The sequence below is a fragment of the Bubalus kerabau genome, chromosome 16 (assembly GCF_029407905.1).
Source record: "Bubalus kerabau isolate K-KA32 ecotype Philippines breed swamp buffalo chromosome 16, PCC_UOA_SB_1v2, whole genome shotgun sequence".
In the NCBI taxonomy this organism is placed as follows: domain Eukaryota; kingdom Metazoa; phylum Chordata; class Mammalia; order Artiodactyla; family Bovidae; genus Bubalus; species Bubalus kerabau.
This window is the reverse complement of record NC_073639.1, coordinates 38,090,053-38,101,462: the sequence shown is the minus strand read 5'-3', so window position 1 is coordinate 38,101,462 and position 11,410 is coordinate 38,090,053. Positions and strand designations below refer to the sequence as shown.

The 11,410-nt window shown below is 42.9% G+C and overlaps 1 non-coding gene across 1 annotated transcript; it reads right to left on the bottom strand.

Moving 5' to 3' along the window:
• Positions 1–202: 202 nt before the first annotated feature.
• On the bottom strand, positions 203–274 carry TRNAY-AUA (transfer RNA tyrosine (anticodon AUA)). Its single transcript has one exon. It is a non-coding gene; the product is annotated as a tRNA-Tyr (tRNA).
• Positions 275–11,410: the final 11,136 nt, after the last annotated feature.

Here is an 11,410-nt window from a genome sequence, read left to right as displayed (position 1 = left end):
GCTATAATTTTAAATCCACAATGAGCATGCTTTCAATGAAATCTGTTCTTTCCCAATTGCTTCTGAAATGTAAAAGTGAAGTTGTTCAATTGTGTCTGACTCTTTGCGACCCCATGAACTATAGCCTACCAGGCTCCTCTGTGCATGGGATTTTCCAGGCAAGAGTAGTGGAGTGGGTTGCCATTTCCTTCTCCAGGGGATCTTCCCAACCCAGGGATCGAACCCAGGTCTCCTGCATTATAGGCAGACGCTTTACCGTCTGAGCCACCAGGGAACTCTGACATGTGAAAATCTTTTAATGCCCTGAGATACAGTGTGGGCTATGGCTGGTATTAGGAGAAAAGGAATGCCAAATGGATTTGCAGCAGGCTCTGAGCCCCACTTGGGCTTCCCAGGTAGCACAGTGGTAAAGAATCCACCTGCCAATGCAGGAGACGTGGGTTCAATTCCTGGGTTGGGAAGACCTCTTGGAGTAGAAAATGGCAACCCACTCCAGTATTCTTGCCTGGAGAATCCCATGGAGAGTGGAGCCTGGCAAGCTATCATCCATGGGGTCGCAAAGAGTCGAACACAACTGATCACACATGAGTTGGGTCCCACTAAAATTTCTCAGAAACAGTAGCATCATCTCTGCATGACCCCTCTTTTCAGTAGGATACCTTTAAAGTTGCAAAACAATTCATGTTCCTTCAGGCACCTGGAACCCTGGTGCGCCGTTGCCAGACTCAGTTCAGATTGAGAAACAGTGGGACCTGGGACTGAAACGCCTGCTGCCTGACCTCTGGAGGATTTTCCTTTTTGGAGTTTTAATAGGTGTCATCAGCCCAGTAGGGGAGACTCTTGGCAAACTCGAGATTTTCTCCTTCCAGAAGCTCACTGGTCCTGCCTCTGTGAAAGGGCCAAATTTGTCAGTGGGAAAAGAATTTTAAGAAGTATCATGAAGTAAACGATTTTGCCATGCTCTGGATATTGACCCTTACTAATAAAGCTTCTTACATTTTCAAACACGGCACTGAATCATCTTTTTAAATAATTAGTGAGTAGGGAGACAGGAGTTCACTTAACTCTTTGAAAGGGAAAAGTCAAGCAGACTTAAGGTATATTGGGAAAAAGTGAATCAAATGGAATTGCATTCATGTTTGCAGAGTTAAATACTAGGATTATTTTTTTCAAAGATTTTTATATGTGGCTGTCCACATAGAGGAGATTTATTCTTAGGCCTCTTTCAAGTTAAATATTTGTTACCATTAGAGAGTAAACCCGCTCTTCAATTATTTTCTTTCTCAGTCTCTTCCCTCATCCACTTCAAAACGATCCAAACCTTCCAGTCCCTGAGTGTGGGACAGCACGGAGCAGAAGGAGGGAAGGAATGACAGAAACTCAGTGAAGGCCATCAGAAAGTTCTGCCAAGAAACATTTTGAAAAGGTTAATAATGCTTAGATGTCAATAACGCTTTTACCTTGAAGTCATCCCGGCTACTCTGTGGAGTTTAAATTATCTATCTGAAAGTGGTGATTCAGAGTTTAATTGTCTACTTGTAATACATAGAAATATTTGGGTGGACCAAGTTCATTCGTGGATGCTGGTCAGTTTTCTGAGTTCTAAAAAGTGTTGCTCATTATACCGTGTGGAGCCTGTGTTCTTCATCCTTGCCAGCCAGAGTTATATCGGTTTCCAAATTCAGAACTGTGACAACATTCCAGCAAAAGTTGTTTTTACGGTCTTTGACCGAGGAGAAAAGAAAACGTATTGGATAAAGTATGGGAGAATTCTTCTCCTAAATTTCCTCCCACCAGAAAGAAACAAAATGAAAAAAAAAAAAAAAGGGAATCAGAAAACAAATGGGTGTCTGGGAATCCAAAGGATATATTTCCTCATAATATACCTGTCTCAGGGAAAGTTTGCAGCGGAAATGTTTGCCTGTTCCTCAAATGTCAATGCTTTCCTTTGGTCTCTCTTGGTGGATCTGATTTCTCAGCCATACAAGGTATGCCTAGTTGTTTCTAGTATTTTCAGTGGACAAGAATCATCTGGTACATAATCCATGGCTGGGCCAGAGGCTGAGCGCAGCTGGCCACAGCTGTGCTGGGGTAGCCTGAGAACCGAGCTGTTCATAGAAGGTGGTTTAAGAAGGCATTTGCAAGCGGACCAGACGGCGGGCTCTGTGCCAGTCTCAGCTGGCGGTGGGGATCAACCTTCTGAGGGACTAACAGTGGTCATTGGTGGTCACAGATATGGTGCTGAACAGAAAGTGGGGCCTCTGCTACCCTGAAGGCTGCTGTCACAGCTGACTCTCCACCTCTGTGGGGTCAAGTCACAGGCCTCGTAGGATGAAAGGCCGTGCCCTTTTCATTCCCACCTTTTAAGGCTTTTTTTTTTTTTCACCATGAATTCTTCTCTGGAGAAATCTCAGCAGTGGCACTGCATTTTCTTTAAAATCTAAGTGTGTATTTATAGGGACTCTTTAAATAATTTGTGTGTGATGAATTCTGAAAAGCATGTAATGCCTTGTTCAGAGAGTGCTGGTCCTCAGAGTGTGCAGACTTGTGCCAAATTGTCACCCCAGGGCAGCAGTAGATCAGCAAGTAGGAAGAGGAACAGGACGAGGAGTCAGGAATTGGTGGGAGGGGCTTGGTTAGGTTTTCGACAGATAAGGAAGGAGTTGGGACTCACAGAATAAGATACCCCTGGATATCATAGATTAGAATGAGCAAAGGTCAAACCCAGAGAAGAAGTATCAATGGCAGGAATTTTTCATTCCTGAGGTATCAAAATAGATGGCGTCCAGGCTTTAGGAGGTGTTGGGGTTACAGCGCACAGAGGCAATGCTGAGACAGACTTTTGGCAAAACAGAGGCTGTTTAACTTTTTCCTTTTATGTACTTCTGACTACATGTGGGCGCTTGTTGCCAAAGGGAGACTCGTGGGCTGTCCCCTCCTGAGTTAGCAATGCCAGAGGTAGTCAACCTTCTGGGAATCACTAACACACATGTATCTGAAGTTAGTCATGGCTTTGTGATCATCACTTATTTCGGAAGTTCACTGCCAAGTGAAGTTACTTTGGAAATGAAAATCCTTTCTCAATATAAGCAGGGGACAACTGAAAATCATTTTACACATTCAAAGAAATAGTTAAATTGTTACCCTATTCACTGCTTCTGGGGGGATTGAATAAGAAAGCTTCATGAGAAAAATGAAGGCCCTAAATGTTGGAGGACTTTGCATGAAGTTTAATGTCTTCTGTGGTATGGTAACATAGCATTTTCCTGAGACAGCTGAATAAATCATGCAGAATTGGTATGTGAAATAAAAAAGTAACAGGATATTGTAGTTAAGGAAAAAAAGCCATGAAGATAAAGGCTGCCTAAGGTTGAAATTTCTTGGTGGCATTAATGAAGAGGGTGCAGTGTCAGCGAAATCTCACACCAAATGGGGAGATCTGGGCCATGCTATTTGTGTGCATTGGGGGGATGGAGGCCAGCCGCTTTCTTTTTTTCCGTGCATGTGTTTGTCCATATTTTCAGGGCTATTGGCAAATGAGTACAATGTGCATGAGCTGAAACTTGCTCTGTGGTTCTGGGGGCCTAAGGAGAGGGATGCCAACCCAGGTACAGCTTTCAGCCTCTTTCCCATCTAGGTTAAAGTCAACAGAGGTAAGAGCCAAGGCTGATGCTGCTGCTGCTAAGTCGCTTCAGTTGTGTCCGACTCTGTGCAACCCCATAGATGGCAGCCCACCAGGCTCCCCCGTCCCTGGGATTCTCCAGGCAGGAACACTGGAGTGGGTTGCCACTTCCTTCTCCAATGCATGAAAGTGAAAAGTCAAAGTGAAGTTGCTCAGTCGTGTCCGACTCCTAGCGACCCCGTGGACTGCAGCCTACCAGGCTCCTCTGTCCATGGGATTTTCCAGGCGAGAGTACTGGAGTGGGTTGCCATTGCGTTCTCTGAGAGCCAAGGCTACCACTCCTCTATTAAGGGCTGCCTGTAGGGTTGAGGGCCTCAGGTAGCTCAGCCCAGAATTTCCTTTCTGTGTCCCTCATGCATATGCATGTAGTTAGATGCTGTGGGCTGGCCCTGCTGTCCACTAGCAGCAGTGTATTTATGCTTCACCGTATTTTATCCTCCATCTCCATCCAAAGAACAATTTAATCTTCCTTTTCAGTTCCTGCTACAAACGATTGGAGAGTTTCATGCATTTAATAAATGAGTACTCACTGAGTGCTTTTTGTGTACGTTGTACCAAACTTGAAGCTGTGGCAATCGAAGAGTTTATTAATTATTTTTTTAACTGAAGTATAGTTGATTTACAATTCTGTATTAGTTTCAGATGTAGAGCAAAGTACACACATATATATACACTTTCAGTCCAGTTCAGTTCAGTTGCTCAGTCGTGTCCAATTTTTTGCGACCCCCATGGACTGCAGCACACCTGTTTTCCCTGTTTATCATCTACTCCCAGAACTTGCTCAAACTCATGTCCATCGAGTCTGTGATGCCATCCAACAATCTCATCCTCTGTCGTCCCTTTCTCCTCCTGCCTTCAATCTTTCCCAACATCAAGGAGTCAGTTCTTTGCATCAGGTACCAAATTATTGGTGTTTCAGCTTCAGAATCAGTCCTTCCAATGATATTCAGGACTGATTGCCTTCAGGAAGGACTGGTTGGATCTCCTTGCAGTCCAAGGGACTCTCAAGAGTATTCTCTAACACCACAGTTTAGAAGCATCAATTCTTCGTTGCTCAGCTTTCTTTATAGTCCAACTCTCACATCCATACATGACCACTGGAAAAACCATAGTTTTGACTAGACAGACCTTTGTTGGCACAGTAATGTCTCTACTTTTCAATATGCTGTCTTGGTTGGTCATAGCTTTTCTTCCAAGGAGTAAGTATCTTTTAATTTCATGGCTGCAGTCACCATCTGCAGTGATTTTGGACCCTCCCAAAATAAAAAGTCTGTCATGTTTCCATTGTTTCCCCAACTATTTGCCATGAAGTGATGGGACAGGATGCCATGATCTACATTTTTTAAATGTTGAGTTTTAAGCCAGCTTTTTCACTCTCTTCTTTTAACTTCATCAAGAGACTCTTCAGTTCCTCTTCACTTTCTGTCATAATGGTGGTGTCATTTGCATATCTGAGGTTATTGATATTTCTCCCGGCAATCTTGATTCCAGCTTATGCTTCATCCAGCCCAGCATTTAGAATGATATACTCTGCATAAAAGTTAAATAAGTATATATCCTTGATATACTCCTTTCCCAATTTTGAACCAATCTCTTCCATGTCTGGTTCTAACTGTTGCTTCTTGACCTACATACAGATTTCTCAGGAGGCAGAGATAAGGTGGTCTGGTATTCCCATCTCTTAGAATTTTCCAGTTTGTTGTGATCTACACATACAAAGACTTTGATGTGATCAATAAGGCAGAAGTATATGTTTTTCTGGAATTCTCTTGCTTTTTTGATGATCCAACAGATGTTGACAATTTGATCACTGGTTCCTCTGCTGCTGCTGCTGCTGCTGCATTGCTTCAGTCGTGTCCAACTCTGTGTGATCCCATAGACGGTAGCCCACAGGCTCCCCCGTCCCTGGGATTCTCCAGGCAAGAACACTGGAGTGGGTTGCCATTTCCTTCTCCAATGCATGAAAGTGAAAAGTCAAAGTGAAGTCGCTCAGTCTTGTCTGACTCCTAGCGACCCCATGGACTGCAGCCTACCAGGCTACTCCGCCCATGAGATTTTCCAGGCAAGAGTACTGGAGTGGGGTGCCATTGCCTTCTCCAACTGATTCCTCTGCCTTTTCTAAATCCAGCTTGAACATCTGGAAGTTCACCATTTACGTATTGTTGAAGCCTGGCTTGGAGAAGTTTGGTCATTACATTGCTAGCATGTGAGATAAAGGCAGAGTGACAGTGAAAGTGTTAGTCACTCAGTCGTGTCCGACTCTTTGTGACCCCATGGACTGTAGCCTGCTAGGCTCCTCTGTCCATGGAATTCTCCAGGCAAGAATACTGGAATGGCTTGCCTTTCCCTTCTCCAGGGGATCTTCCTGACCCAGGGATTGAACCTGGGTCTCCCGCATTACAGGCAGATTCTTTAGTGTATGAGCTGCCAGGTAAATCCCACATAAATATTAGGAAGAGTTTAAAAGACATTATCCTTGCCCAGTGAATGCCCGCTAAATGTCCTTACACATAACACTCAAATAGGGTGTGGAGGAGGAGTACTTGTAGTAGAGCTAGAGTTAGGGAAATTACAAAGACAGGTTGTATGAGAACCAAACATTACACAGATGAAATTTTCATGGGTTTCAGTACCTGTGTTCTTCTATAAACTTTTCCTGATATTTTTGTAAACCTTAGGAATGCAGGCATGTGTTGACATACACCCTTATTCCTTTCCCACAGTTGTTTTTTCTTAATTTCATGAGGACACAAGTTAGTGGGAAAAGGCCAATGAGGAAATTTTGGTGTGTATAGGGGAGAACCCACACATAATATTTGCATTTCAAATGAGAAAACCCAAAGGGAACAAAGGTACTTGATACACAGGATGCTGGCAAAATATTTTACCAGGATGTGGTTTTGACCAGGTTGCTATTTCTGCTGGGATAGAATGTGCTTTACTTTTTGAAAATTATCTCTTGATCTCTCTTAAACACTCTTCATTATGGCCCCTTTTCTGTTCATTGAAAACTTATGTAAAATTATACACTACCTGCTATTCTGCATTCATTCTAGGCTAGCTTGCAGAATTTCAAGGAGAAGACAAGTCTTCAACCAGGCTTAGCAGTTGAGATCACAGGAATTCTTTTTCTTTGCCCCCACTGTGAGTCTGAAGACTAGAACCCTGACTGTTGGCACATGACTAGCTTTCATGGCCAAAATAGTCCCTAGAAATGAAAGAAATGCCTTTCCGTAGTCCCATGAATCAAACAGGACTGGGTTCTATTCCTTACTTGGGAATAACTTAACAATTATTTTCATTCTAGGTGATGTGGTGACTTATATGTGGTGCCAGTACATTCATTTTCACCTCTCATCCTCATTTTTCTACCTGCCTAAGTATAAAAGGAACATGATAAAATGATATGTTAGTGGCTATAGGTAACAAGGTTCTCTCTGTGTATCTTTGCCATGGGAAGGCCTGCTAAAGAATTAGGCTTGGTGTTTTTTTGTCATTTGGAGCAATTATGTTGAATGGCCCTTAGCTTTACTTTTGGCTTTGTAATGAAATGCATAGCCAAGGTGTCAATACGGCAGCTACGAGTTATAGGTATCATTCTGCCATAATGACTATACCATGGGGTGAATGTGGAAACCAGAAAGTTCAGTTTTGAAGTCTGAAAGCAGCAGAGAACAGATGAAGGTAACAGAGCAAAACTTACTTCCAGCCTTGACTGTTTCTGCCAGTACATTCTTGTCTCATTACTTCACATGGACCGGATAGGAAACAAGGTGTTCTGCGGACACCCCCAGGATTCCTGCTAATCAGAAGAGCGGGAGATCTGCTTACACACCACGGGCAACCACACATCACCTGTTCAAGACTTGCTGACCATGTTCAGCTCTTACATTACAGCAGTTCCTCAAACTTTACCTGTCTGCATATCCTTGGGGATTCTATGGGTCTAAGATGGAGCCAGCTATTTCTCATATTTAATAAGATCCCAGGGGATGCTAAGGCTACTGGTCTGTGGACCACACTTGGGTACCAAGGCCGTAGGGCATGAGGCTGAAGTGGCCTAGAGGTCAGGTCTGATAGCAATACCAACAGGTCAATTTATCTCTAATCCATGAATTGACTGCACTCTAAGCCTTAGTTAACTTCCCTTTAAATATTTACTGTTGGTCAGGAAGAGAATTGAGTGTTGACAGAAGAAGAACAGACCTAGGGGTGGAGGGTCTATGATGGTCTCAGGATACTGGGGGAGCCCTCATACCCAAATTCTCCCCTAATTGCTTAAGCTCCACCTGTTAGAGGGTCATTTGTATTAACAAACAGTGCCTTTAAAATGTTAGATCTCAGTATGAATTAGTTTCACTAGCTGGTTTATTTCCAACTGGAAATTGCTGATGGGAGAGATGGGTCATTGAGGGAAACCTGGGATAAGAATAGAAGTTTAAAGATTTGCACAGTCTTTAACACTCTTGTGTGTTTCCTTAGTGCTGTGCTGTGCTAAGCTGCTTCATTCGTGTCTGATTCTGTGTGACTCTATGGATTGCAGCCCGTCAGGCTCTTCTGTCCATGGGATTCTCCAGGCAAGAATACTGGAGTGGGTTGAAATTCCTCATCAAGGGATCTTCCCCACTCAAGGATCAAACCCATATCTCTAATGTCTCCTGCACTGGTGGCGGGTTCTTTACCACTAGTGCCGCCTGGGAAGCCCGTGTTTCCTTGTTTCCTTTACTTTCACTTTACTACCAGACTTCACTTTATTTCTGATACTTATGATCACCAAATTTTGGGTATATTTTCCCCCCTTGTTGTTGTTCAGTTGCTCAGTTGTGTCCAACTCTTTGCGACCCCACAGACTGCAATGCCAGACTTCTCTGTCCCTCACCATCTCCCGGAGCTTGCTCAAACTTACGTCCATTGAGTCGGTAATGCCATCCAACCATCTTGTCCTGTGTCATCCTCTTCTTCTCCTGCCTTCAGTCTTCCCAGCTTCAGTCTAGGTTAAAAAACAAAACAGAAACTCTGAAGGAAACATTCTCCACCTTTTTTTTTCCAGATGTATTTCTCCATGTTTGGCTACCAAAAAAAAAAAAAAAAAAAAAGATTTCTTACAGTGTTTATACCTGCTAGGAAATCAGGATATTCCAGAAATCTCACAGTGTCCAGGCCAGTTTTCTTTCCAAATCTGGAGTAAAGCACTCTCTTTTCAAATTTAGGAAGGTCAGTTATCAAATTTGTGCATTTATACTGGTTTTATGTCAGTAATACCAGTGTGACTGGAATTCTTCAAAAGAATGCTATTCCTTAGAAACTTTTGAAAGAAAAACACTTAGAAATACTTTGACCATTGTATGGTTGGGATTTTTAGCCTCAGTGGCTCTGGTGTACTTAATGGGCATGGAATTATTTCAATTGCATCATAATCTTCCACTCCAAATTAAGTTGATTTTTTTTTTTAAACAGCAAATTGTGAGAATGAGAATCTTGGGAGGGACAGTAGGGAAATAACAGGTGCTATGAGTCTCTTTATTTATTATGTTTAATAATTATAATTACATTAGTGCATAACTCCCTTAGGGTCAAAAATTAGGCAATCTAATGGAATAAGATTTAGGAAATCAGGCCCCTGATGACTACAGTAAGTTCCCTACACACGAATGGGTTCCCTTCTTAGAGCCCAGCAAAGTAAGCCTAGGTACCTATACAATCAGCTGTATAGTACTGTGCTGTAATAGATTTATAATACTTTTCACATAAGTAATACATAAAAAGCAAGCAAACACAAAGATTTTAAATATTACAGTACAGTACCATGAAAAGTTCAGTAGTACATACAGTATAACAGCTGGCATACAGGGACTGGTAGCAATACCAGCTACATTACCACTGCTTATGTGCTTGGCTCCGACATCCTGGTCTTGAAATAAGGATACAGTACTACTATACAGCTCTATACAGTAAAGTCCACAAAAGCACAACCACCTGTTGAGAATGCACGCACATGACAATGTATGCCAGATACATGAACTAACTTGTGTGATTGGACATGCAAATGCACGTTTGCATCTTTGAACGTTTAAAACTTGAAGGTTTGTATGTAGGGGTCTTACTGTACAAGATTTGAATTTCTACAAGTTAATTACATCAACTGTATCATAAAACATGAATGCTTGGTGAACATGATCCATAATCCTTAGTTCAGTTCGGTTGCTCAGTCATTTCTGACTCTTTGCAACCCCATGGACTGCAGCACGCCAGGGTTCCCTGTCCATCACTAACTCCTTGGTCTTCCTCAAACTCATGTCCATGGAGTTGGTGATGCCAACTCCCAACCTGGGGACCCAGCAAAGGGACTGAGAACTCTGAGGGAATTTGACTTTGGAGACCTTTGGGATTTGTTTGCAGAACTTCCACAGGTCTGGGGAAACAGACTCTTGGGAGGACACAACCAAAACCTTGTGTGAACCAGGAGACAGAAGAAAGGAGCAGTGTCCCCACAAGAGACTGAGTCAGGTGCCTGTGGGTGTCCAGGAGTCTCCAGTGGAGGGGTGTGTCGACAACTTGGCCTCAGGCTAAACAACAGGGAGGGAACACAGTTCCATCCATCAACAGAAAATTGGATTAAAGATTTACTGAGCATGGCCCCGCCCATCAGAACAAGACCCAGTTTCCCCCACAGTCAGTCTTTCCCATCAGGAAGCTTCCATAAACCTCTTATCCTTATCCATCAGAGGGCACACAGAATGAAAACCATAATCACAGAAAACTAACCAAACTGATCACATGGACCACAGCCTTGTTTAACTCAATGAAACTATGAGCCATGCCCTGTAGGGCCACCCAAGATGGACGGGTCATGGTGGAGAGTTCAGACTAAAAGTGGTCCACTAGAGAAGGGAATGGCAAACCCCTTCAGTAATTCTTGCCTTGAGAACCCCATGGACAGTATGAAAAGGCAAAGAGATAATCCTTAGTAGCTGTCTTTTAAAAAATAGTGATTTCAAAGCAACAGGTACTGTTTATTGAAGATAAACTCTAGGGCTAACACTCCTCTAGGTACATTACAATCTTAGCTCATTTAGATTTTGTTGATTACCTTTTCCTGGTAAAATGATGATAACCATGGCTATTGGTTATAGCCTACATGTATGCAGTGTTTTATGACACTTTCTCTGTATATTTTCATTAACCTAGTCAGTATTTCATGAAATAATTCTAATTTCCTGATACAAAATTTTGCTGCGATTTCATAGATGATTGTGTATATGTGTGTGTGTGTGTGTGTGTGTGTGTGTGCACTCAGTCATGTTCGACTATTTGCAACCCCATGGACTGTAGTCTGCCAGGCTTCTCTGTCCATGGGATTCTCCAGGCAAGAATGCTGGCGTGGGTTGCCATTTCTTACTCCAGGGGATCTTGCTGACCCAGGGTTTAAACCCATGCCTCCTGCATTGGAAGGAGGATGTTTTAGCCCTGTGCCATCTGGGAAGCCCATAGAGAATATTGACTGTGAATCAAAACTTTGCATCTCGGGTGGAGAGAAAGTGGAGAGAGCATTTTTTCCCTTCTCTCCAATTCCAACTGTGAAGAGTGAGACAGGGGTGTCTGTGTGGAGCTGCTGGACTGAAGATTTTCATCTACAAACCAGCTGTTTGGATTTCCTTCCATGTTTTCTCTGTGTCTGCTCTGCCCATGAGCTTAAGTTTCCCTCTCTCTATTGTAATACCTTTTTTC